The sequence below is a fragment of the Eschscholzia californica genome, unplaced genomic scaffold, assembly GCF_041429995.1.
Source record: "Eschscholzia californica isolate CP2 unplaced genomic scaffold, dmEscCali1.0.p SCAF_1, whole genome shotgun sequence".
Taxonomy (NCBI): domain Eukaryota; kingdom Viridiplantae; phylum Streptophyta; class Magnoliopsida; order Ranunculales; family Papaveraceae; genus Eschscholzia; species Eschscholzia californica.
Window position 1 is genome coordinate 65,904,526 of NW_028238198.1, and position 27,590 is coordinate 65,932,115.

The 27,590-nt window shown below is 35.0% G+C and overlaps 1 long non-coding RNA gene across 1 annotated transcript in view; it reads left to right on the forward strand.

Annotated features, from left to right (window-relative positions):
* LOC147568366 (uncharacterized) overlaps positions 1–27,590 on the forward strand; it is a 45,086-nt gene that overhangs the window by 15,787 nt on the left and 1,709 nt on the right. Inside the window, exon 2 of the long non-coding RNA XR_015231034.1 lies at positions 24,088–24,168. This is a non-coding gene — a long non-coding RNA (uncharacterized LOC147568366). The remainder of the gene's footprint in view (positions 1–24,087; positions 24,169–27,590) is intronic.

Sequence of the window (27,590 nt, forward strand, 5' to 3'; positions counted from 1 at the left end):
GTTGAAGTATTCTAAACAAATGATACCAAAATAACTTTTAAGTAGTTTCTACTATTTCACTCTCTACTTCATCGTATTCTTTCATAATCATGCTACAGCAACTCTACTTCATTGTTTTCTGTCATATTGTCTTGTGTTAATCTTGTCATTTATTGAGTCAAAATAAGAAACTCTACTTCATTGTTTTCTGTCATATTGTCGTGTGTTAATCTTGTCATTTATTGAGTCAAAATAAGATTTGTTTCTACGTATTTTTTTTTGTCTATAATGCTATATATTTGTAATTGGTATAATAATTAAGATCTCTTTGTTTTTGTCATGATGTTACTTCATCGTATTCTTTCCGACGGTATATACTAAGCATTTTGACTTAAGTTCTATATACAGTGTCATGAGGCAGAGGTACGGTACGAAATATATCTTCGTAATAACTTGCTAAACTGATCCATTGTATTTGATTACGAAAAATGTAGCAGAAACCTGATTTTCCCTTGTTACACTTTTGCTGCCGTCATCTACCTCTTGACCACTATTGTAGGGTTAGGGTTCTTTCCAAGAATTTAATGTGTGCAGTCACTCTTTTCAGCCGGCTGTAAGTAAATTTAGTAACCTTACTTGCTCTCTTTATTAAGTTCTGTTGTTACAAATAGGGTAACTAGTTGAGACCAATTCATGGATAGATATCTCTTTTTTATGGATATTCATGACTAAGATCAGTGATGATCGACTCCAATATATGGTTAAGTCTTAGAACAAATATGTTGGTTCAATTTCAATTGTATGATATATAACAATTGCAAGTTGAAAACCCGAACAGATAACAACTAAGATACTTCTGTAGATGCACAGGGTCAAGCCCAGTAGATCGGAAGGACTAACGCATGAGATCTTTAAATATGATTTAAACGACGTTAGACAGTGCGAATTATTGTTAGAGTATAAGGATCGAGATGAATCGAGATCCGAAGATATCCAAGATCAACCATCCAAGATATATGAAGATGAGACGGATCGACATCAAGAGATCCGACGATCAAGATGAGTCTAAGATATTGGAAGATATGAAAGATATCGAAGATATATTTAGGATATCTCTTGTAACTATTTAATAGTAATATTAAGTAGAGATTATATTGTTTCCTAGTTTAGTTAGGAGAAATTAGGAAACCCTAAACCCTATAAATAAGAGATGGGTTCTAGGAGTTTAAGCATTCGATTATTAATCAATCATCGTAACGAATCACCACAATTGTGGATAATAAAGTATGTAGCCGTTCTGCCTTTCTCCGTGGATGTAGGTCATGATCCTCCGAACGAACCACGTAAATTATCGTGTTCTTTATTTTAGTTTATATCTTCTATTCTACCAACTAACATGAACTTTCACATGGTATCAAGAGCAGGTTTGTTAATCCTGTATTCCTTTTTGCTTCGCACTTTCCCGACGATTTTTTTTTCTAATCGTTGTGATTCCGTCATCAATCGATCACTCGGTCTATCTTTCCACTCTTGTCTTTTTCGGCTCATCTTCTTTTGGATTTTCAAGAAGAAATTATATTCAAGAGTATCATTGATTGTGGTAGATTGGGTTGTTTAGACGATCTTGTCTCATCTCCCTTCATCTTCCATACTCAATCTAAATCTTCTTCTCCAATATTCAGTTCAAAGAATTTCACAACAGTTCTCTCTCTTCTTATCCATCCGTCTTATTCGTCTTCATGACCTTTCATAGATCAGAAGATAATGATATTTTATTTCATGTAAGGAAAGGTACTCTGTCAACATAGTATTGCTTCCTTCTTTTCCAATCTTTCTCTCTCTACCTACTGCGGCTGATTACCCTTGGGATTGTTAAATTCACGATTATATAATAAACGGAGATATGAACATAAAGTAAAGACACGATAATTTAACGTGGTTCGGTCGAATACTCAAGACCTACATCCACGGATAAATAACTCTTTATTAATAATCACCACATTCAATTGTGGGAGTTGATCGGTTACATTGGTCAGACATAACTCGATGAGTTTTATTCCTAGAACCTTCTCCTATTTATTGATGACTTTGAGTTTAGGGTTTCCTAATTTCTGCTTACTAAACTAGGAAATAATACAAAATCTATCTAATATTACCATTAGATAGTTACAAGAGATATTCTGAATATATTATACTAATATTACATATCTTCACATATCTTCAAATATCTTCACATATCTTCAAATATATTCCGAATTCTTCTTGATCGTCGGATCTCGTCTTCTCGATCCGTCACGTACATACACGTGTTACACACGTATTTTGTTTCTGCAACTCATCTTGACCGCCGGATCTCTTATTTACGATCCGTCTTATATCTTGTATTCTATTCCCCACCCCCCCCCCCCCCGCAAGTTGGAGCACGTAAATTTTGAAGTGTCCGACTTGGAGAGAGAAAAAGAAAATACTTCTTGATTCGTCGTATTCATCTTCTTGCAACTCTTAGACTGTGGATGCGTTGGTAGTTGATTGAAGGATTAAGTCACAACTAAAAGTTGGTAATTACGGTAAAAAAATTGAGCGAAAATCAATGACAACGAAATTACATGTATTTTCTTATGTATGTAAAGTTGGTCATTGTATGAAGAAAATGTCAACAACTAAAAGGTTGTGATGATCAATATCTTGTCGTATAAAAACGTCAAGTATGAACTTTAAGAGTGACAACAAAATAATGTTGTTTTGTTTAAAGTCGACAAAAAATCATTGTCGGATTACCAAAAAATATTGGAAAGTAACAACCAAAATGATGGTCGACATGAAATTCATTGCCAAAAAAGGCAAGATCGCGAATATAATTCTGGAATTAAAGATAGAGATATTCTATCCGTGGAAGAGATATTCTATTAGGTGAAAGGAAGTGTCCAAAATGTAATTTGGTATGAAAGACAAGTCATCATAGAGAAAGTATGAGTTGGAAAATGTCACGGGAGAATCCGGAAATATAGGTCAAAATAGATATATTCTATTTGTGGTAAGTAAAAGTCCAAAACATAATTGGAAGAAAGAAAATAATCATGAGAAATATATGATTATGAAAATTTCGCGGGTTGAATTCTAGGATTCAAGTCCAAAATAGAAATTCTTTCTCCGTCGAAGGAAAAGTCCAAAATTTTGGTAGAGAAATAAAATCGTCATAAACAAAGCATAACTTTGAAAATGTCACGGATATATATGCGGAACGAAAAATAGATGAAGTTAATCTATTTTAGTGTCACATATCGGACAGAAAATTGCCTCACAACTATAAATAGTTAGGTACAAGTGACAGGAAGAAATCACTATCACAAAAAAATATATTTCCAACAGTAGAAAACTGTGGCAAAAGTTTGTCACACCAAACTGTGGCAAAAAAAGAAAACTGCCCAAATATTTAATTTGGGGAAAACTAGATTGCTAACAAAAGGTTAGGGTTTTCCAAATCTCGATTTAGGATTAAAATTGAACAATAGAAATCATCTGTAATGTGCATAAAACTCCTAATCTATGATTGGAAGAGTCTATTCAATCAAACTTGGCCAAGAATCGACCCGAGTTGAATCGATTTGTAGAGAGAGAAAGCTCCAAAAAAAATATGAATTTTCGGGTTACAAAATGGTTGATTCTTCACCAATTCAAAAGGGAGATCTTTGGTGGTTTGCATATGATGTCCAAATCGATGAAAGGATCGAGTTGGAATGAAAATTTTGCCGGCTAATGTCGCTGGAATCGAACCCTAGGGTTTTTCACGCGGGGAAGAAGAAGAAAGAGTCGGGTCTTAGTCTGCTGACTTTAGTCAGCGGGTTGAAAATAATCTCGGGTCAAACATTGTTGACTCGGTCATGATGGTCAAGTTTTGGTTTTAATGGTCTGTTTGGTCGCGGACTAGATAAAATCCGGGTTTTTCTTTGTTCCGGAACGGGAAATTGGTTCTGGTTGTTTCAAAACGAACCAGATCTGACATGTTGGTTCTGGTTTTGTTATTTCAGTCCTATTTTCGGTCTAAAAAATTTTCGAAAAAATCAGAAATTTTGAAATAAATATAGAACATACCTTTTTCGCATAACCAACCATGAAGACTGCACTTTCCTTTTCTTTGCAACACCGATGAGAAATAATCAGAAGATTAACTTGGGAAAAGAAATCGTCGAAATAACTTATCGATTATTGAATCACAATGATATATAAAAAAATCATTGGAATATGATATTCACAAGAATAACTTGGGAAAAAAATCGTCAAAGTAATTGATCGATTAATTAAGTCACAACGAATAAAAGTGTTGGAAATTTTGCGGAAGCATAAAACACGAACAAATAACCTGCTCATAAAACCATGTTAAATTCACGATTATATAATAATCGGAGATATAGACATAAAGTGAAGACACGATAATTTAACGTGGTTCGGTCGAATACTCAAGACCTACATCCACGAATAAATAACTCTTTATTAATAATCACCACATTCAATTGTGGGAGTTGATCGGTTACATTGGTCAAACATAACTCGATGAGTTTTATTCCTAGAACCCTCTCCTATTTATAGATGACTTAGGGTTTAGGGTTTCCTAATTTCTGCTTACTAAACTAGGAAATAATACAAAATCTATCTAATATTACCATTAGATAGTTACAAGAGATATTCTAAATATATTATACTAATATTACATATCTTCACATATCTTCAAATATATTCCGAATTCTTCTTGATCGTCGGATCTCGTCTTCTCGATCCGTCACGTACATACACGTGTTACACATGTATTTTGTTTCTGCAACTCATCTTGACCGCCGAATCTCTTATTTACGATCCGTCTTATATCTTGTATTCTATTAGGGATAGTTATTATAGTTTGTTTCAAGTTGTTTTACTTGGAGTTGTGAATATGCAAATTACCTAATCAATGGCCATGGGATATGGTTGATGAATTTGTTTGTCAGATTCAATCCTTTATACACATTCAAGTATTGAACAACCCACCCATTCTTCTTCAACTTATCTCTCTCAGTCGATCTCAATCTCCCTCTCGGTTCCAACCCGAGTTCATATCTTTCCATCGCTCACTCGGGTTCACCGAGTTCATCACCATATCACTCGGCTTCACCGAGTTCATTAATCTCTCACTCAGCTTCACCGAGTCCATCCCTCTCTATCTCTCTCGACTTCATCCGAGATGAACATCTATAGAGGTTTATACCTCTTTACCGAGTTCATTATTCACTTGGATCTTTTCATGGGCAGACATCTTTCCCGATGTCACCAGCTTATGTAATGTGGTTGTAAAGTAGTAGTCAATTGGGTATTGTTTTGAATATCACTCAAGCTTTCTCTCTTCTTTCTGTTTGTGGTGTTCATGCTCCTTTCATCAATCATGATCCCTTTGTGAGTCCATCAATCAATTTGTTTTTTGCTCAAAGATGACTTATGAAGATCTTTTTTTTCTTTGGTACATAGTAATCAGACTATGTCTTTATGTGATTGTAATCAAACCATCTCTTCACTGTGAGAAGTGATGCTTATCTTAATCAAGACCATGGAAGAGACTTCCTCCGCAATAACTTTCAAACTTCCGCAATTTTTGATTTTTTATTTGGATTGATTAAATTCTCCTGAGCAGGTTCATCAATCCTGTTTCATCAACTTTTTTTAGCTTCCACTATTACCGACGATATTTTCGTTGTGATTAAGTAATCGATATATCACTTTGTTGATATTTTTTTCCAAGTTCATCTTGTGATTCTCATGAGCGGGTTTAACAATCTTGTTTCATCAACTTTTTTACTTCCGCTATCCCAACGATTTTCTTTCGTTGTGACTTCACTTTTCAATCACTTTATTGATTTTTTCGACTTTTGCAAAACATATTTGTCGTTAGATGCAAAGAAGATCTTCTCAATGGTCATCCATCCCAGCTAATACATTAAGCTTGGTCACCGGTCAACAGTATCAACTGTGTCTTTTGTTCCTGGATCTCAGGGACGTGCTCAATCAATCATCTCTCTTTCTCACAATTCTTCACGTGAGATACTCGTTGGATCTTAACAGGGTTATTCACACAACCATACATTATATTGGATGGCATCCACAAATCAACCTTGTTTTTCTAATCCTCAAGGCTATCAAGTTCAGTAGAAAATGGCATACACTCATCTTTTTCTGTTTTTTTCTAATATCAACAACATACCCTCTATATTCATGATATAGAGAATCAATTAAGGACTAACCAGTTCAGATCATTATCTCTGGATGATCACATTCACACGAGTGATCCGTCATCATCCAACAATCATCTTATGATTCTTTTAAGTGGATTCAACCACTAAACGAGTCGGTTTCCAACAAACCGCAGAATATCTCGTCCCTTCCATAACGTTTATCGTTGGACATCACCTTGTTAGCCACCACTGTTTTCTTTTCAATTTGTGAGTAATCGTCCCTCTTCCTCTCGGTTTGTAATCCGACGAGCTTATCTCTCTCTCCCGATCATTCAAGATCGATAATTCACATGGTGTAATCTCTCTCTATGTCATCTTTCTCTCTCTCTCTCTCGGCCATAACCCTCTCTCTCGGCTATATCTCTCTCCCTCACGATATCACTCGTGGATTGTAATCTCTCCCTCATGGTTTCTCTCACATGAGTGTGAAATTTCACATCGTTTCGAGACGCTATCTTTCTGTCACCTCACTTCTTTTTGTGACACTATGTCTTCATCATCCTTTTCATGGATCCGCCAGTTACTATCTTCCATCATCAACTACATATGGTATCGTTTCCTCCTTCGTTTGTTGATAAATTTGAAGCTGACCTCCCTCTCACCAAATTTTATTCAAGCTCGAGAAAGAAAGAAAGCAAAGAAGAAAAGAATGAGATTCAAGCTTACGAAAGACAAAAATATTATATCAAGTTTATGTGCGATTACAAGTTCAAGTTGCAGACAAGAATTCAGCATCATTGGTAATTGTTTAACATTAAACAAAAGTTAAAATTCAAGTTCAAGTTCAAGTTTGAATCCGATCATATGCGAGCAACATTCATCTTTTCCAAGTTCAATCTTCAAGTTGGAAACTTCACAAGCTCCGTATTCCAACTTGAGGGGGAGTGTTAGAGTATAAGGATCGAGATGAATCGAGATCCGAAGATATCCAAGATCAACCGTCCAAGATATATGAAGATGAGACGGATCGACATCAAGAGATCCGACGATCAAGATGAGTCCAAGATATTGGAAGATATGAAAGATATCGAAGATATATTTAGGATATCTCTTGTAACTATTTAATAGTAATATTGAGTAGAGATTATATTGTTTCCTAGTTTAGTTAGGAGAAACTAGGAAACCCTAAACCCTATAAATAAGAGATGGGTTCTAGGAGTTTAAGCATTCGATTATTAATCTATCATTGTAACGAATCACCACAATTGTGGATAATAAAGTATGTAGCCGTTCTGGCTTTCTCCGTGGATGTAGGTCATGATCCTCCGACCGAAACACATAAATTATCGTGTTCTTTTTAGTTTATATCTTCTATTCTACCAACATAGCCAATAGAAAGAAGCTCTGTTTTAGTTTATATCTTCTATTCTACCCCCAGTGAACTCGAAGGAGCTGCTGCTTCAGTTCTTTACTCAGTGTCTATGGAACCCCCCTCCCCCCCCCCCAGAAACAAACATAGCCAATAGAAAGAAGCTCTACTAGGCGGCCCCTGCTTCCGACACTCTTGATCATGCCGTCGCATTTTAAGGAGGCAACCCCATGTTCTCATAAATTCGTAGATTTATTGAATTCATATATCTATTTATGATGTATTTATATCATATTGAATATGTGAAGACGAATGTTGAAAAAAGAGCCACTGTTGAGTGAAAATATCCATCCACACCAATTGGCGCACACATGGTGAGATGTTGACCCAATGATTTCAACCATTGGATTAATCTTTGACTTTCCACTATATCTATCATTGCTGAGGCCCAAACATTACTGAGGCCCAAATGCTTAACATAATCGCATGTGACTCATGCAAAGACATGGAGACATTTTAGCCAACCTTTTCACAGGCTTCATTATCCCCCAAGAGTTAGACTTCTCTTCAACCACACAATCTCAACTCTCACTTTTAGCAACATATATGGTTGATGCCTATAAAAAGAACACTTTCAACATATATTTTGGAAGTAGATGTCTTTCGATCAAAGATGCAATGCAAGCTATTTGTCGGATAAGACAATTGATCAAGAAGATCATCAAGTCCAGACGATTTAGGGGTCCTAATGTATAGCTAGAAAACAACTACGATTGTCGAATCACGGGGTGATTCGCGGCTAATTTCGACCGTATCCTACATCGGGTTACACCAAAGAATGACGATTTGATCGGATGATATGACTAGAGGGATGATACATATAGTCATGGGTTAGATCCATAAATGTGTCCAAAAGGCCTAAAGGAAGTTTGGAAAACTATAGTACAAACGGCCCGAACAAAGGGAATTTGGGCCGAGCACCTAAAACGACCTTTTGGGTCCATTATAGGGGTCGGCAATGCTTGGGCGACCAGCCTATAGGGGCCAGCCAGATCTTCCCTATTAGGACTTACTCTGGCCGGTCATAATGAGGGACTTCAGAAAAACAGAAACTAGTTTCTATTCTTGTCTATTTCCTGAATCTTATTAAAAAGAGTCTTTTAGCAAACCTAATTAGGGTTGGACTCTGACTTAGGGTTCTATATAATGTCTATTAAGACTTGAATAAGGTGTGAAAGAATCTCAATAAGCTTTCTAGCTCTACAACATCAAGTAGAGAAATAAAGAGAGATAACTCCCAACTATATATCTAGTCAAAGAAGAAGGATTTTTAATCAAACCACCATTGGAGTACTAGCTAACAACACCAGTAGGATATCAAGTTATCCATTCGGCTGTCTGAAGTAAAGGAGCTATAATTAAAGCTATTGGTCTTCACATTCGATTGGAAAGGTTCGAGGGAAAATTTAGCGATTAAGGTAATCTCTAAACTAATTAACTAAGTTACATTATTTGCTTATGCATAACATCCTCGGGATACTAGTGTTAGATATTAGATGTCTGAGATTCCGCTAACAACACTAGGAGGCTACATAATCTAACAGAGGTGTCACAGGCTCTTGCATGTAGCTAATTTTGGCTAAGTTGCAGACTAATTTATGCTTGTGTAGATAGATAGAAGTGTCTAAAAGTGTTTGGGCATCAATTTGTTTAGTTTTGAATGTAATTTAAAGTTATTCAAGTTGATTTCAAAGCTGATGATTAAAAAGAGTTTTCAAAAGATTCGATTTTGATTGATTTATGTTCTGAAAAGTTTTTCAAAAGAGTTGATTTTCGTTGATTTTAGAAGTTGTTTCAAAATCAAATTTGAGATTTTTGAAGTATTCTAAAAGTTTAGAACAACAACTTTGGAAGCAAAAGAAATAAAAACTTGGAAGTTTGATTTTTTAGAAGTTCCTAAAAATCTGGCAAGGACGCTTCCCGGCCAACTGGCCGAGACCGACTCGGACTTCCAATTCGAGACGGAAACGTCTCGGGTTTAAGGGCGCGTCTAGGACGCACCCCATGTAAACCCGGGTGCGTCTCAGACTTGGTCCGAGATGCATGGAGACTTCACCAAACGAGTCTGGGTTGCCCCCACTAGGGCATCATCTGCAAATTGTAAGTGGTTAATAGGTATTCGGTTGGACAAAAAGTTACAGTCGACCTATTTAGTGCCATTATGTTAATGTAACTTATAACATTAATGATGGTAGCTGAAAACACATTATTGCCAAACCAACATTATGTTTCATTTTAGTTGGAAAATATAACTAAGTCACCTAAAACATTCTTAAAATTTTGTATCTAGTAAGAATGAAGAAGCTTAACAATACAACGTCTCTCTGTATGAATAATAAAGTAATCAGTTTTGTTTTGAACAATTTGAATTATAATTGAAAACAAAAGGGAATTTACAAAACCTCATACAAAATGAATGAGAACGAAATAGAGGAGGCTTCCGCAGGCCAAAAACTACAAGTTAGATTATAATGTTCCTATCCAAACATCTAATGACAGTAAAATCTAGTAAAGAACAAATAGGGTCGTGCCTGACAACTTAGGGGCCCGGTTCCAAATTTGAGTAGCAGGTGACATAAAATGTCTTTTAAGATTTGAAGTATCTTAATTAAAACTTCATGTAGATCTTGTAATGTAATATTTGTTTATGTTCAGCACTACAAGTTAAAATACTTAAAACATTGTAGTAATCAAGGATAATTAATATAATTCAGATCTGTGAAGTTTTTGTCGTAAAGATTATAATCCCGATATTGTTATCTTTTACCATTATTTGATAAACATTGTCGTACCAAGGATAACTTGCATAGACAAATATATTGGATTTGTAGCGATAAGTTGTTTGGCGCGGGCTATTTAATATTGGACTAGCATTAGGTTAGTTCAAATACATTCTATAGGGATGTCCAAATGATGTTTTTGATTGTTATGCAATATTAGTTCTTTGATAACTTAACATATATATTTTTTGTAGTTGTACTTAAATTTCACATGCTATATTGCCTCATTTCTTAACTGAATCGTTTTCATCACGTACTTGTTCAATTAAGCGATTAATGTAAATGTGAAGCTATAATACGTTAAAATTTAAATTGTTATAAAATCCTACAATTTAAAAATATAATAATGTGTTGAATGAAATTATAAGATGATAGACATAGTCAAAACCCATGAACATCAAACCAGTATTAAATTTCACTTGATTTAGACAATAAATCTGTGGGATCTTAAATCTTTCTTTCTTCTTCAATTATTGGTATAATAATCCAAGTATGTACAAACTGAGCTAGTTCTCGAGGTAATGACTTTTTTGGTTAAGAATTATACTTATAGGACCAATGTTGCTTCACCTTTAGGCTTATTTGGTGAAGAATTATTACCGTTTCAGCCTATAAAATGGTATGAAATAATTTAGAATTCAAAGATATGGTTGATGCCTATAAAAAGAACTGTTTTGGGTTCGAGATCTGCTACTTAATTGTGTATATATATATATATATATATATATATATATATATATATATTTCAATTTTAGCAACATATATTCCAAGTGAGGGTCTAAAAATGAGCATATTTAAAGGTGTCATGTAATTTCAAACTTATCCTCGTAAATTCCTATGAAATAAATATGAATCTAAGACCAACCAACTCCTAAACGTTGGGCTCAACTTTGTGAGAAGTATAAATACTCTAGCACAATAAAATGTTTAAAAATGTGCAAAGTTTTGAAGATTGGATGGGTGGAATTATAGAAAGGAACAAACAATAAGTGTTTAGCTAGGAATTCAAAATCTTCATCTATAGATACAAGTCTCGTTCTTATTCTAGCAAATATTAATGCTAATGAATATTGTGAAATTGAATGCATTAATTGTATTCGTAGAGTCTCTGCCATAGTGGGTACATGGATAATCTTATTGAATTTTCATACAAGGTGCTCGTCTTGGATACTCTTCTGAGTCTTGTCCGGTACACGATTTTGTAAATGCATCTTGTGTGTAGTTGCAATCTATAGTGTTAGAATTTAGAATGATAAACATCACTTTGAGTTGGCGTCTTGGAGAATAATTTGACCATGGTTGATTAAATAGTTAGAATTCCGGGTGAAAACTTAAGAGTTAATTCCTATATGGCCCCCTACTTTGTGACCAGCTTCCTTTATGGCCTCCTATTTTCTGTAAATTCAAATTTGGCCCCCTATTTTCATTTAAATGTCATAACTACCCCTCCCATTAATATAATTTTAAAATAAATTTAGTTAGGAAATATTTCTCTCCACCTCACTTCCACCTCTACCACACATGTCTCTCCACCTCATCTCTTTCTTCTCCGACGAAGGTTGCCGGCCGGAAATTTTTCCGGCCGGCGACCTTCAACATAAAAAAAATAAAATTTTTTTTTTTTTTTTTTAAACTCTCCTCTTTCTCTTTCTCTCTCTCTCTCTCTCTCTCTAAATATTCCGGCGAAGGGGGGTTCCCCTTCGCCGGAAAAACCAGACCTTCAAGGTCTAGTGTCAAACCAGATCTCGGTCTGGTTTGAAACCAGACCAGATCTGGTTTCAACCCAGACCTTGAAGGTCTGGTTTCAACCCAGACCTTGAAGGTCTGGTTTTTCCGGCGAAGGGGAACCCCCCTTCGCCGGAATATTTAGAGAGAGAGAAGGGAGTTTTTTTTTTTTTTTTTTTTTTTAGAGAGAGAAAGAGGAGAGTTTAGAAAAAAAAATTATTATTTTTTTATGTTGAAGGTCGCCGGCCGGAAAATTTTCCGGCCGGCAACTTTCGTCGGAGAAGAAAGAGGTGAGGTGGAGAGAGAGATGAGGTGGAGAGACATGTGTGGTGGAGAGGGATGTGAGGTGGAAATGAGGTGGAGAGAGATATTTCCTAACTAAAGTTATTTTAAACTTATATTAATGGGAGGGGTAGTTATGGCATTTACATGAAAATAGGGGGCCAAATTTGAATTTACAGAAAATAGGGGGCCATAAAAGAAGCTGGTCACAAAGTAGGGGGCCATATAGGAATTAACTCAAAACTTAATAAAAATAAAAAATCTATACGTAAACGCTTGTAAGCTGTACAGGTGCATACTGTCCATGTTAAAGTGAGGGTAAGATATAATGACGTTTAAGACCTGAAGTGTCATCGTTAAAACATCATGTAGATCTTTGTACTGTAATATGTTTTCATTTCAAAACTATGAGCTAAAATACTCTAAGTATAGGATTTCAAAATAAATAATATAAATCAAATCTGTGAAGTTTTTTTGCTTTAAAGATTATAAGCCTGATAATTTTTATCTTTACTGCAATCTGGTGAATATTGTACTAATCAAGGATAACTTGAGTATACAAATCTATGGATGTGTAGCATTAAGTTGTTTGGCGCAGACTATTTAAGATTGAATGAGCAATTCAAATAGAACATGAATTAGGTTAGTTCTACTACATTCTTTGTGATTAGTTTAAAAAGCTAAGGAAGTAGCAATAATGTTTTTGATTAGTTATGCGATATTAGTTCTTAGACACCTTAACAAACAAATTTTCGGATCATTTACTTCATTTCATTAATTGTTGGGAAGATTGCACTTTTTTCCTTTGCAAGTCTGCAACAGAGAATTTATTATGTTTCAAGATTGGTTGGAGGTCGGATTTCTCTAGGTTATGATTAATCAATCCAACTACTTTGTACCCGTGTTATTGAGTACATACGTCATTTTGAAAAATAAGCGAGTAAGATAATTGTGCAACTATGATATATTACACTCAAGAATTACTGGGAAGATTGTAAGTTTACAATTCTGCAACGTAAAAGATACAATAAATAAACTTTAGATTCCCAGATGTTGAAGTGATATAAAAACCTAAAACTAAAAATATAGAACTGAAAATAGGTAGGCCCCTAGAGATCACCCAAAAAAAATATTAAAAGAAACGGACGAACATATGGGAATAGAGAATCGATATTAAGAGATAATCCGATCAGACTGGTACAAATGCTCTGATAATATTTCGTCCAACACTATACACCATCACCGATTTGGTTTGTTGTTTCGAATATGACGATTTAGTTAACATGCATTTTACATCTAGAAAAAGAAAGATGGGTTTACTTTGTTGGAGGCTGAAGAGTTTCCATCACTCGCAAGGGAGGTCGCGTTTCCCAAGTGTATCCATTAGAGGATAAACATGAGAGTGAAAGTCATAATGATAGATGTACACCTGCAAAATAGAACACTACAAAAACAAAATAATGGTATATGTATAAATATACATATTGTTGTTTGAAAAGTAGAAGAACAAACAAATTTGAGTTACCAAATAGTTTTGGACCAACATGATGTCCAATTGTCTTTTCAACCTTTTGGCGTCCAAGTTTTCCGCGAGCAGATTCGCCTAATGGACCAAGGAAACTCCCTGATTGGACATGGTTGTTGATAACCGGACTAGCCAAGTGTTCCCTTACTAACTCTTATGTCTGACACTCTAACAGTGACCAACTCTACAAGATTGGCTCAACTTGGTGACAGGTATAAACTTTCTAGCCTAATAAAAAGTTGAGATTTTACAATTTTTAAGGATTGGATTTATATAAGGGAAGGCCCAATAAATGTTTTGTAATTCAAAATCTTATTCTAAAGATATAAATATTTTTCTTAGGCTGGCATTATTTATTCTAATGAAGATTTTGAACTTGAATGCGTTAAACTCGTAGATGGGAATGTGTGTTGGGGTTCTCATCTGAGATGCTCGTGTCGAATTCTCTTATGAGATGCTTGTCTCGGATATTGTTTTAAATCTTGTCGATTCGTGATTTTGTATGTGCATCTTGTCTATACTTAAACAACTAGTGTGAGGACTGTAGATCATAAAACTTAACTTCAGGCTATGTCTTTTATGGATAATGAGACCATGGTTGACACATTTTTAATCTGTATAAACGACTTATAGTGTCCATGTTATGTAAAGGGTAAGATAGAATGACGTTTAAGATTTGAAGTGTCATCTATAAAACTTCATGCAGATGTTTTTTACTCTAAACACAGGATTCTAATAGCTGATACAATTCAGAGTTGTAAAGTTTATGCCTCAAAGATATTAAGCCCGATAACTTTTATTTGTACCCTTTTTTTCCGATATTGTAGTAATTAAGGATTTCTTGCATAAACAAATCCATGGGATTTGTAGGGTTGAGTTGCTTGGTGCAGGTTATTTAAAATCGAATGAGAAATTGTAAAAGAACGGGTGATAGGTTAGTTCTACTTCATTGTTTATGATGGTTTAGAGGTTGAAAGTTTTTGTAAATCTTAGAGAATTTCTTATTTCATTCACTTTGAAGATTACAATTTCTTATTGTGAAACTCTTTTAACTCTCCTCTATATATACAACTGTTTTAACAAAACCTAGAGAGAGAAAGTAAGTACACTTGGTTAGTTAAGTTTCTTAACAAACTTAACTACAACTTAACAAGAATTAACCTAAGTAATTATAATACGTGTGAGTCACACGATAGACAGTGAGTGCCCATATAGTCTGTAAGTTCCCAAGTGTGCCGATATAATCTGTGAGTGCCCATACCATTACTTATCTAACTCTGAATAGTTAGGTAAGTTTGTTAACTTCTTCTTCTTCCTTGAGCTCATCTGAGTGTATCTTACATCCCCCCTCAAACGAAGCAGTAGCCAAAGGAAAATGCATGAGTTTGGAGCTCAAGTTTTGAAACTGAGACACCAGAAGCCCCTTTGTAAAGATGTCAGCTAGGTTCTCATCTGAAGCGACAAACTTGATAGTTAAAGTGCCATTCTTCACCAAATCCCTGATAAAATGAAAGTCTATCTCAATATGTTTTGTTCTGGCATGGAATACAGGATTGTAAGCCAAGAATTTGGCTCCTATATTATCACACATAAGAACCACTGGACATGTAATCTGCTGGTGAAGTTCATCTAGTAAGTAGGTGATCCACATTATTTCTGAAGTAGCTAGAGACAAAGCCCTATACTCTGCCTCAGTTGAAGACCTACTAACTGTGGTTTGCTTCTTAGAAGACCAAGACACAAGTGTGGAGCCAAAAAAAATGCAATATCCACTGGTAGATCTCCTAGTGTCTGGACAACCTCCCCAATCAGAGTCTGAAAACCCAGATAGACTAGATAAATCACCTGCCTTAATCAAAATTCCAGCTCCAATAGTACCTTTGAGGTACCTCAACACCTTTTTGAGTAAAGTCAAGTGACTAGACCTTGGTTCCTACATAAACTGGGATAAGTAATTGACACTGAATGTCAAATCTGGTCGAGTCATTGTTGCATATTGTAACCCACCTACCATACTTCTATAGAAGATAAGATTATCTATTACATCACCATCCAATTTAGATACCCTTTTCCACAAGAAACTGGAATTGAACTAGGTTTACAATCCATGAGGTCTGATTTGTGTAAGAGTTTAAGGAGATATTTTGTTTGAGATAGATGAAGATGAGTAGAACTCTGCTGAACCTCAATACCCAAAAAATAGTGAAGATTACCCAACCTCTTCATTGCAAAAGTCTTGGTAAGATCAGTAACCAATTCATCCATCAAAGTCAGAGAAGTGCCAGTGTGTATAATGTCATCCACATAAAGAAGGAAAACCAACATATGCTGAGAAGAGCTGAACACAAACATGGAATGGTCTGAGTCACTTTTGACAAATCCCCAGGAAGAGAGATAGATAGCTATCTTGTTGAACCAAGCTCTTGGGGCTTGTTTCAACCCATAGAGTGCTTTATGAAGATGACATACAAAGTTAGATTTCTTATTATCTACAAACCCAGGTGGCTGTTTCATATACACATTCTCTGACAAGTCACCATGAAGGAAAGCATTTGATACATCCAACTGATGTATAGGCCAACCTTTTGAGATTGCTAAAGTCAACACTACCCTTACTGTTTGCATCTTAACCACTGGACTAAAGGTCTCTTCATAGTCTATTCCTTTTTGCTGATTGTAGCCTTGAGCAACCAATCTGGCCTTATACCTCTCCAGACTTCCATCAGACTTATACTTAATCTTGAATATTCATCTACAACCAAGAACATTCATGTCTGGTAACCTTGGAGTGAGTGACCAAGTATTTTTTTTCATAAGAGCTTGATATTCAGCATTCATAGCTAATAACCAATGTTCATGTTTACTAGCTTCCTTATAGGTTTTAGGCTCCTTTTCAGAATGTAATGACACAAGGTAGGCAGTGGGCATGGCATGAGGTACAGTGAAATGAGCCACATGGTCAGGAATAGCTTTTGGTTTACTTATACCACTCTTAAGTCTAGTTTGCATAGGATGAGTATTAGAGATTAGTAGTGTCTCTGGTGAGGTATCAAAATCAGATGAGGACTGTGAAGATACAGTCTGAGATATTTCCATATGAGGTTCAGATGGGAGATTACTTGCTTCTGATGTAGACACATTAGGTGCTGAGACAACTTGGTCTGATAAGGAATATGTGGTATGATAATTTGGGACTGTGGGTGTAGTGATTGATGGTGGAAGTGATGGTAAAGGGAACACTTCATAGGTGTTAGTTACTGGAGCTACCATTGAATGAGAATCATAAGATGCAAAGGGAAATACTGATTCATCAAATATCACATGTCTGGACACATATTCTTTACCAGAAACTAAGTCTAGACACTTATATCGATCCTTTATGAGCAGGGCTATACCCAATGAAAACACACTTTATTGACTTTGGGCTCAATTTGTCAGCCTTAGTAGTTCCCAAATATGGATAGCACAATGACCCAAATACCTTAATCATGTCATAACTTGGGCATTTTTGAAATAAGACCTCATAAGGAGTTAGAAGAGAGAGAACCTTACTTGGAGTCATATTAATGATGTATGTTGTTGTGGCAAAAGCATGAAACCAGAAGTTTTTGGGCATGGATGCCTGAATCAATAGTGTATTACCCATAGAAGTAATCTGCCTATTCTTTCTTTCTGCTCTTCCATTTTGTTCTGGTGTGTAGGGACAAGAACATCTGAAATGTATACCACATTGATTTAGATACTCTCTAAATTCTCCTTTACTTAATTCTGGTGCTCCATCACTCTGAAAACTCTTGATAGAGTGAGAGAACAGCTTCTCATTGTGTCTTTTAAAGTGTTGAAAGCATTGAAGACTTTTTTATCTTACTTTCATTGGGTATATCCAGAAGAATCTACTGAAATCATCAAGGAACAAGATATAATACTTGATCCCAGTAGGTGTAATTATAGGTGCTGGACCCCAGATATCACAATGTACCAGCGGAAGTGGTACAGAAGATGAGCTCTCTGATATTGGAAATGGAAGTGTTTGACTTTTTCCCATTTGACAAGAGGAAAAAATGTTCTCCATGTTCCTTTCTGATATTTTGATCTTGTTTTCTTTTTCCAATGTTTGAATTATCTCTTTAGTTGTGTGTCCCAGTCTATGATGCCATATTTTGGCTGTAGCTGTAGTAACATAAGCTTCTTCCACTCCTTCTTGTGGAGTGAAGTAAGGATTCATTTCAAAATCAATACTGTATAGATTGTTCTTCATTAGTCCATCTGCTAACACTTCTTTAGTCCATAGGTCTCTAATCACAAAACCCCATGGAAGAAACTCAACACCACAGAAGTTTTCTTTTGTAAACTTTGATATAGAGAGGAGGTTCTTTTGTATATTGGGTACATGTAGTACCTTTTTAAGTTGAAACAGGTTTGAATCAGCCATGAGTGTGGCTTCTCCAGTGCTAGCAATACTCATACAATTTCCATCACCTATCATAACTCCATTTGTACCTTTATAGGGGGTACTATGATTCAGCATACCTTAAGCATAGGTCATATGACTTGTAGCTCCTGTGTCTGCTATCCATCTTTTATCCTTATCAATTTGAGGAGATGACAAGTTTGCTTCCTTCATGGGCGACACATTACAGTCAACAAAAGCACCAAAATATGCTTGTTCATCTTCATTTTCTTGAACTTCAAACCCCTCATTTTCTTCTTCTTCTTCTTCCTCTTCAATTTCTTGTAGATGAAGATTAGCAAAGTTTCTTTGAATGGGTCTGTTGGAAGATTCAGAGAAGTCTTTGAATCTCATTCTACATTGCCTGGCTGTGTGTCCCCATTTATAGCAAATACCACATGGAATGGTAGTATAATCAAAGAAATTGTTCCTTACTTGACCTTGAAACTGTTTTTGTTTGAATTGATTCCTCTGAGTTGAGTCAAGATTTTGGTTTCTATGATAAGATTCAATACTTTACTTCTGTGGTGAGAATCTTTGATTTGCTTTAAATTGGGTTGCTCTATTTGGAAGTCTTTTCACAAAATAGGATTCACTCATCTCTTCCTGAGATTCTTGCTCTTTAAGCCATTGTTCATGATGAATTAGTCTACTTCTTAGCTCAGCAAAGGTTAATCCTCCATCTCTATTTTGTATAGCTATGATGAATTGAGAGTATTCTCTTCCCAGACCTTGTAATGCTATTCTAGCTAACTCAGCATCACTCACTTTGTCATTCACAGCCACAAGTGAATCAGCTATGGTCTTAATTTTACTCAAATATTCAGACACAGAACTAGGACCTTTCTTGATGTTTTGAATTTTGTTTCTCAATGAGGATTTTTGAGCTTCAAATTCTTGGAGAAAACCAATTCAAGATAGGACCAGATTTCTCGAGAGGTTTTGAGTCCTAATATATCTGATGCTATTGATTGAGATATGGTGGCTTTTATACATGATTTTACAAAAGAATCTGTTCTTCGCCAATGAAGATAGGCAGGGTTAACCACATCTCGTCCATCAACAACAATCAATTATGATGGTTCAGTATATGTTCCATCTATATAACAGACTAGGTTATTTCCTATTAGGGCATTCTCGATTTGATATTTCCATATTAGGAAATTTGATCCATCTAACCTAGCAGAAATTAAACTAGTAATGTTTGCATTGTGAGTAATTTGATTTGGATTAGTATTCATACCTTGATGTGGATGAATTTCAATTAGATGATTTTCTCGTCTCTGGTTCTTTCACACAGAAGATCGAAGAAGAAGAAGATGATTGCGTCTCTGGTTCTTTCACACAAAAGATCGAATTCTTGTTTCACTATTTCGTTTTGTCCCAATTAGGTTTTCAAACTTCTTGATTTTGGAGTTGAAAATCACCAATCGGGCTCTGATACCATGAAAGTTTTTGTAAATCTTAGAGAATTTCTTATTTCATTCACTTTGAAGATTACAATTTCTTATTGTGAAACTCTTTTAATCTCTCCTCTATATATACAACTGTTTTAACAAAACCTAGAGAGAAAGCAAGTACACTTGGTTAGTTAAGTTTCTTAACAAACTTAACTAACAACTTAACAAGAATTAACCTAAGTAATTATAATACGTGTGAGTCACACGATAGACAGTGAGTGCCCATATAGTCTGTAAGTTCCCAAGTGTGCCCATATAATCTGCGAGTGCCCATACCATTACTTATCTAACTCTGAATAGTTAGGTAAGTTTGTTAACTTCTTCTTCTTCGAGCTCATCTGAGTGTATCTTACATCCCCCCTCAAACGAAGCAGTAGCCAAAGGAAAATGCATGAGTTTGGAGCTCAAGTTTTGAAACTGAGACACCAGAAGCCCCTTTGTAAAGATGTCAGCTAGGTTCTCATCTGAAGCGACAAACTTGATAGTTAAAGTGTCATTCTTCACCAAATCCCTGATAAAATGAAAGTTTATCTCAATATGTTTTGTTTTGGCATGGAATACAGGATTGTAAGCCAAGAACTTGGCTCCCATATTATCACACATAAGAACCACTGGACATTTAATCTGCTGGTGAAGTTCATGTTGGAAAAGTTGGTGTTTAAATTGAAATGGAAGGTGGAAAATAATTGATGAATAAAATCACGTTGATCTCTAGACTTCAAAGCTCGATAAATCGATTCTTTTAGACAGTAATTCTCCCCCCTTCTGGTTTGAAACCACGAGTACACAACGGGTCCGAAATTATGCCTTCAGGATACGATGAAGCCCTTCAACAACTACTTGGTTCAAAGTATGTACGCTTTGACCAAGACCAAGAACACTCTGTATATATAACTGATAATGCCAAAAGAACCGACTTCATTCCACCAAAAGAAAACAAAACACTTAACAAAGACTAGAAAGTAATTTTGAGAGAGAAAATTGAAGCAAATAGAGAGAGATAGAGTCCGGATTTCAGTGTATACAATTCAACATGATGGAACCAATTTATAGAAATGGGAGAGATACCATTGCATCCCATCACATGGGATCCATCTCATAGCATTTCAAATTGAATGGGTATATCCATTCAATCCTACTGTTCACGTTCAATGCATGAGAGGATCTTCCTTTCATTTAAAGAGCCACTTCCCTCCAAGACTCTCTCCATTTATAAATAAATTTTTGAAAATCTCCAACATTCTCCCACCATTTTCAAAAAATTGAAAAATTATAAATGAACCAACAAAATGTAAAAAATCAAAACATAACAAAGCGAACGACGATTTTGGCATTATCGTAGAAACTTGTACATACATGATAGATATCTTATGGATTTGAACCTTCACTTAGTGCAAACAACTCAAAGCTTTATCAGAATGCTATGGTGAACGTATCTTGAACCAAAAATCCTTTAAATGGTAAAACCGGAGTCATGGCACATACTCGTTTCAGAGGATAGAGTGTCCATACTCCGCACGTTAATGGCCATGTGCAATATCCCTTTCATGAGTCTTCTTCAGAAAACGGTCTTATTTTCTTAGGAAACGGCCTGATTTTCACACTCACTTAGGTAAGTCCACTTGGGGTGTTTCTGCGAGGCACCACTTAAAATTTTGGACTTATTAAGAATTTTCATTCATCCTTTGTCTTGCAAAAATACCAATACTAGCTTAGAAATGGGAGATTATAAAATGCTAGTATTCCATAATCGCGAAAGCTTTAACTTGTTAGTACCCGTTGAACTTTGTCTATCTATTTCAAGACATAAGTTGGGTTCCCATTAAAGGCGATCAACCTTCATTCACAGACCTTAGCCCATTTCTTTTCCTTTAGGATAAGTTCAGTAGATAACTCTGAAAACATTAGAGAATATTTGTCTAGATGACAACAACATTAGAAAATATTTCTCTAGATACAAAGTTGACTTAATACAATCAACCATAACTTTACATGAACGACAATTAACGGCACTTGTTTTTGGCCAAAACATTTTATGAGTAATAGTTTCTCAACCGTCTACAATTTGTCTCACGTAGCTTCTCAAAATATTCGTCACTGAGCTTCTTTCTAGTGCACATGACTAGAGAACTCAAATAAGTCAATTTAAACTATATCATCACTTGTTTCTTGGTTGTCCAAGACAACAACATCTCACAACATGAGGATTTACGTATGGACCCAAGATGAATCCCACCAACTTGTGTAATTGTATTCTCTTAATACAATGGGTTATTCTTTTAAACCAAAATTATCATGTCACTTGAAAATAAATAGTCCAAAAGTACAATAATTGTATTCTTACTCAATACAATTTCCATTTGTTATATTCTTCACTCAAGAATATGATTATTCATTTCTTAGAGTTTTAATTCTAAGATCACCATAACTTTTTCATCATCTCAATGTTATAAGTTATCATTCATTTCTTTCCAAAAAATGAGTTATAGTATGACGAGCATTATCAACCACTTGTTAAATATTAATGCTACAAAATAAAGTTCCGTAATTTGGTAGATTGGAATTTCTCAAATGCATATCGTCTTCTAAAATCTTATTTAGAAGGTTCCACGTGTTCATAGATAACAAAATGATGTACTCTTAACTTGAAGTAAAATACTTTTGTCTCTCTAAATTTAGCAAATATAACTCACACATGATGCACCTCTTGTACCAAAAGATTATATTTCAATGTCTCGTAGAAGGCTCATAAATACCGCTTCAAGTGGCTAACCATTTGGATGCCAAAACCAAATAGCTCTCACAAATTAAAAAATAGACCAACTCTAGTGTTAAGAGTCTCATTTAAACGAAAACTCACTATCAACCTTAACAATGTATTATGCATAAAATGTATCTTAAGCATGATCATCAAAATATCTCAAATAGTCAATTTGATGTTCTCAAAGGATATCTAATAACCCTTAAATTCATTGTTTCTTGCGGATTCATGCAATACTCAGTAATGGATCCAAATACTAAAAAATGAGCATCAAACTATATGTGTCCACATAATCAGGTAAGTATCCATTAGAAAAAGTATGGACATAATATAATCAAGACATAACGAGGCACCCAAGTGTGCATAACAATGCCGATTTTTACTAAATAGTAAGGCACTGTCCCGCACGGAGTAAATAACTGACAGCATGATATAAAAGTAAGAACTTTGATAAAGGAGATACGAACTTACCGGTGTTCCGCTAGTTATGTTTTTATTCAATCAGTTCGCGTGATCATATGGCAAGATGTTAATTGAAACGACTTCCACTTCAATTACAGAAATTAATGTCTAAAAATTGTTGGAAAAGTTGGCGTTTAAATTGAAATGGAAGGTGGAAAATAATTGATGAATAAAATCACGTTGATCTCTAGACTTCAAAGCTCGATAAATCGATTCTTTTAGACAGTAATTCGCCCCCTTCTGGTTTGAAACCACGAGTACACAACGGGTCCGAAATTATGCCTTCAGGATACGATGAAACCCTTCAACAACTACTTGGTTTAAAGTATGTACGCTTTGACCAAGACCAAGAACACTCTGTATATATAACTGATAATGCCAAAAGAACGGACTTCAATCCACCAAAAGAAAACAAAACACTTAACAAAGACTAGAAAGTAATTTTGAGAGAGAAAATTGAAGCAAATAGAGAGAGATAGAGTCCGGATTTCAGTGTATACAATTCAACATGATGGAACCAATTTATAGAAATGGGAGAGATACCATTGCATTCCATCACATGGGATGCATCTCATAGCATTTCAAATTGAATGGATATACCCATTCAATCCTACTGTTCACGTTCAATGCATGAGAGGATCTTCCTTTCATTTAAAGAGCCACTTCCCTCCAAGACTCTCTCCATCTATAAATCAATTTTTGAAAATCTCCAACAGTTCATCTAGTAAGTAGGTGATGATCCACATCATTCCTGAAGTAGCTAGGGACAAAGCCATATACGAGAGAGAGAGAGAGAGAGTGGGGAGAGGAGGAAGAAAATGGTGGTGGTTGTGGCCGGAGATGGTGGTCGGAAATGGTGGCCGGAGTTGAAGATGATGAAGAAGAAGAAGAGGAAGAAGCAATGTTTGATTCCCCCTTAAAATTTGTTTCCCCGAAAAATTTCTAAAATTTCACATATTCCCTTTAAAATTGCACACCCCAGAAACTATTTTGCTTTCCCCAAAGTGCTGACCTTTATTATTATTACTTATTGACAGGTAAAGGCAAAAGAAGTATAGGGTGGATGCTTCCAATCCAAGAGGTTGAACCTAACAACTGCATATTGGACATCAGAACTGGTAAAATCTAAGAAACTTCTACAAAAGCTTATTTAAAAAGAAGTTCCTTTGGTGGTCTGCTAAATCTTCTAGAATGAATATTTAAGATACTGGAATAGTTACTCAAAACTGACTAACAAAGTATGGAAATAAAAATTATAATTATAGGACCATAATGGTTTACTTTTAGGCTTTTTTTTTTTGAGAACTTTTAGGCTTATTTAGTGAAGAAGTATTAGAGTTTTAGCTTATAAAATGGTAACAAATAATTTTGAATGCATAGTTATGGTTGATGCATATAAAAAGAACACTTTTAGAAACATATATTTCAAATCAAGGTCTACAATTAAACGTAGGTGTGGTTTCAAACTTATCCTCGTATATTCCGATTATCCTATAAAATGAACATGCTTCTTAAAGGTTGGGCTCAACTTTGTGAGAAGTATAAATAATATAACGCGATAAAATGTTCAAAAATGTTAATATTTTGAAGATTGGGTGGGTGGAATTATAGAAGGGAACAAACAACGAATGTTTTAGGAATTCAAAATCAGGTATAAGTCTCTTTCTTATTTTAGCAAATATTAATGCTAATGAATATTGGGAAGTGGAATGCATTATGGTAGATTTTCAGTCGTGGTGGGTACATGGATGATCTTGTCAGATTTTCGTATAAGGTACTCAACTTGGATACACTTTTGAATCTTGTCGGATACATGATTTTGTATTTGCATCTTGTGTGCACTTGCAATCAATAGTGTTAGGACTTTAATCATAAAACATTACTTTAAGTTAGCCTCTTCTTTGATAATGTGACAATTGTTGATCAAATAGTTATAATTGCAGGTGAAAAATAGGAAACCAATAAAAATTAAAATATTCTAGTAACCGTTTGTAAGCGGTGCAGATCTGTAATGTCCATGTTAAGTCGAGGGTAAGATAGAATGACGTTTAAGATGTGAAGTGTCATCATTAAACTTCATGTAGATATTTGTACTAATATGTTATCTTTTCGCTATGAGCTAAAATAATGTAAACACAGGATTTCGAAGTACTTGATATAATTGAGATGATCAGATCTCTGAAGCTTATAAGCCCGGCAAATCTTTACCGTTATCTGAGGAATATTGTCTTAAATCTAGAATAACTTTCATGGACAAATCTTTGGGGTTTTTAGCATTATGTTGTTTGGCGCAGACTATTTAAGATTGAATGAACAATTTAAAAAGAACATGAACCTTTTTTTTAAGCCACACAATTTTAGAGTCCCGAGACTAATTATAACATGTCTAATCATCCCTTTACTTTTTTCAATTTTCGAAGTTTATTAAGATGGGATTCAAAGAATGAAAATTATGAAAATAAAGAAAGATTTGGCAGCCATAAATGACTATTGGTAGTTCAGAAAGTCAGTTAGTTTCATTGTATTCAGCTGATATAGAGTTTTTGGAAAATAAAGCTATTTTATTGAGCCATCAGCTCCAACAACTTACCTATCACTCTATCAACCTTAGTGGGACTCCAACAATGGAATTACTTGTGAATACAAATAATAGATAGCAAACAAGTCTTTAGACCACAATGCGCACAACAATAAAAATATAAGAATAATCAGAATATCGCAACAAACTATTAAATTCACGATTTTGTCATAATCGGAGATAGATAAACATGAAATAGATAACACAATATTTAACGAGGTTCAGTCAAAAAGTCACGACCTACATCCTCAGAGAAACCCACAATGGCTACATCTTTATTCCTCACAATTGTGGTGATTCATTACAATAATTGAATGGTAATCGAATGCTAAAACTCTTAGAACCCATCTCTTCTTTATAGAGTAAATTATGGTTTAGAATTTCCTAGTTTCTCCTAACTAAACTAGGAAACTAGATAATATCTATTTATTATTTCCATTACAAAGTTACAAAAAGATATCCTGATATAAGAAACTATATCTTCCATATTTTCAAATATCCTGGATTAGTCTTGATCGTCGGATCTTCGCCTTCTCGATCCGTCTCATGTATCACATATCTCGACACAAATTTCATTTATATAGAGCAACAACAAAGGGAGCAAGTATTTGCGATTTCAGAACCATACGGTAACCAAATAAGTACACTAACAGTTCATTAAAAGAAACTCCTACTCTAGCCGATACTCTACGATGAATATATTGACGGTATCATATGGCAGAGAGATTGTTCTTTATTTTTCAAGTACTAGATCTGGTGGGTTTCTGACTTTCAATCACTGGAAAACTCACTGGCTCTCCCTCTCAACCGCTTCTTCTTCTTCAGGAATGAAGTCATTCTTGATGCCGAATATCGAACGAATTTGAGCAGGTGTTTTCCCTCTTGTCATGTTAGCTACAGTTTGACATGTAGGTCATGTAAGCCCTGAATCAACATTAAAAGCAATCTCAATGTTAGGAAATCGAATTATCGATCGTTTTACTAGAGGGACCATCTAGGGTTAGATGAAGAGATCTAGAAGTGAAAATAGGTAGGCCCCAAAAGATCACCCAAAAAAAAATATTAAAAGAAGTGGAAGAACATATCAGAATAGAGAACCAATACTAAGAGATAATCCGAACTGAGTGGTACAAATGCTCTGATAATATTCCGTCCAACACAGTACACCATCACCGATTTGGTTTGTTGTTTCGAATATGACAATTTAGTTAGTAGGCATTTTACATCTAGTCCAATTTACTAATGAAAAATATTAGAAAAAGAAAGATGAGTTTACTTTGTTGGAGGCCAAACAGTTTCCATCACTTGCAAGGGAAGTCGCGTTCCCCAAATGCATGGACGAAGGATAAACATGAGAGTGAAAGTCATAATGATAGATAATGTACTCCTGCAAAATAGAACTTTATATTGGATAAACTTTCTTACAAAAGGAACATGAAGAACAAAATAATAGTATATTTATATTTATATACATAATGTTGTTTGAAAAGTAGAAGAAGAAACAAATTTGAATTACCAAATAGTTTTGGACCAACATAAAGTCGAATTGTCTTTCCAACCTTTAGGCGTCCAAGTTTTCAGCAAGCCTATTCGCCTAATTGACCAAGGAAACTCCATGATTGGACATGGTTGTTAATCACCGGAATAGCCAAGTGTTCCCTTACTAGTTGTGTGAACCAAATAAGAGAAATGAAAAGATATGAGAAAAAGTAACTAGTTGTACCAAGTACTCTGACAATTGAATACAAAGTTGAACAAAAGACTTTGTGATTAACTATACATTGGCTTCATTTATTTATAGGGTGGGATATGAAGTCTTTTGCTCTGGTTTTGCGAGAAATTGTGAAGACTTTGAGAAAACTGGTAATGAAATATTCTAAATTTAATGTTGGGATTGTGGTAAATAATTATTTTACATTTTAAAAATCTTCTAAAAAGAATATTTTAATTATAGAAATCTTA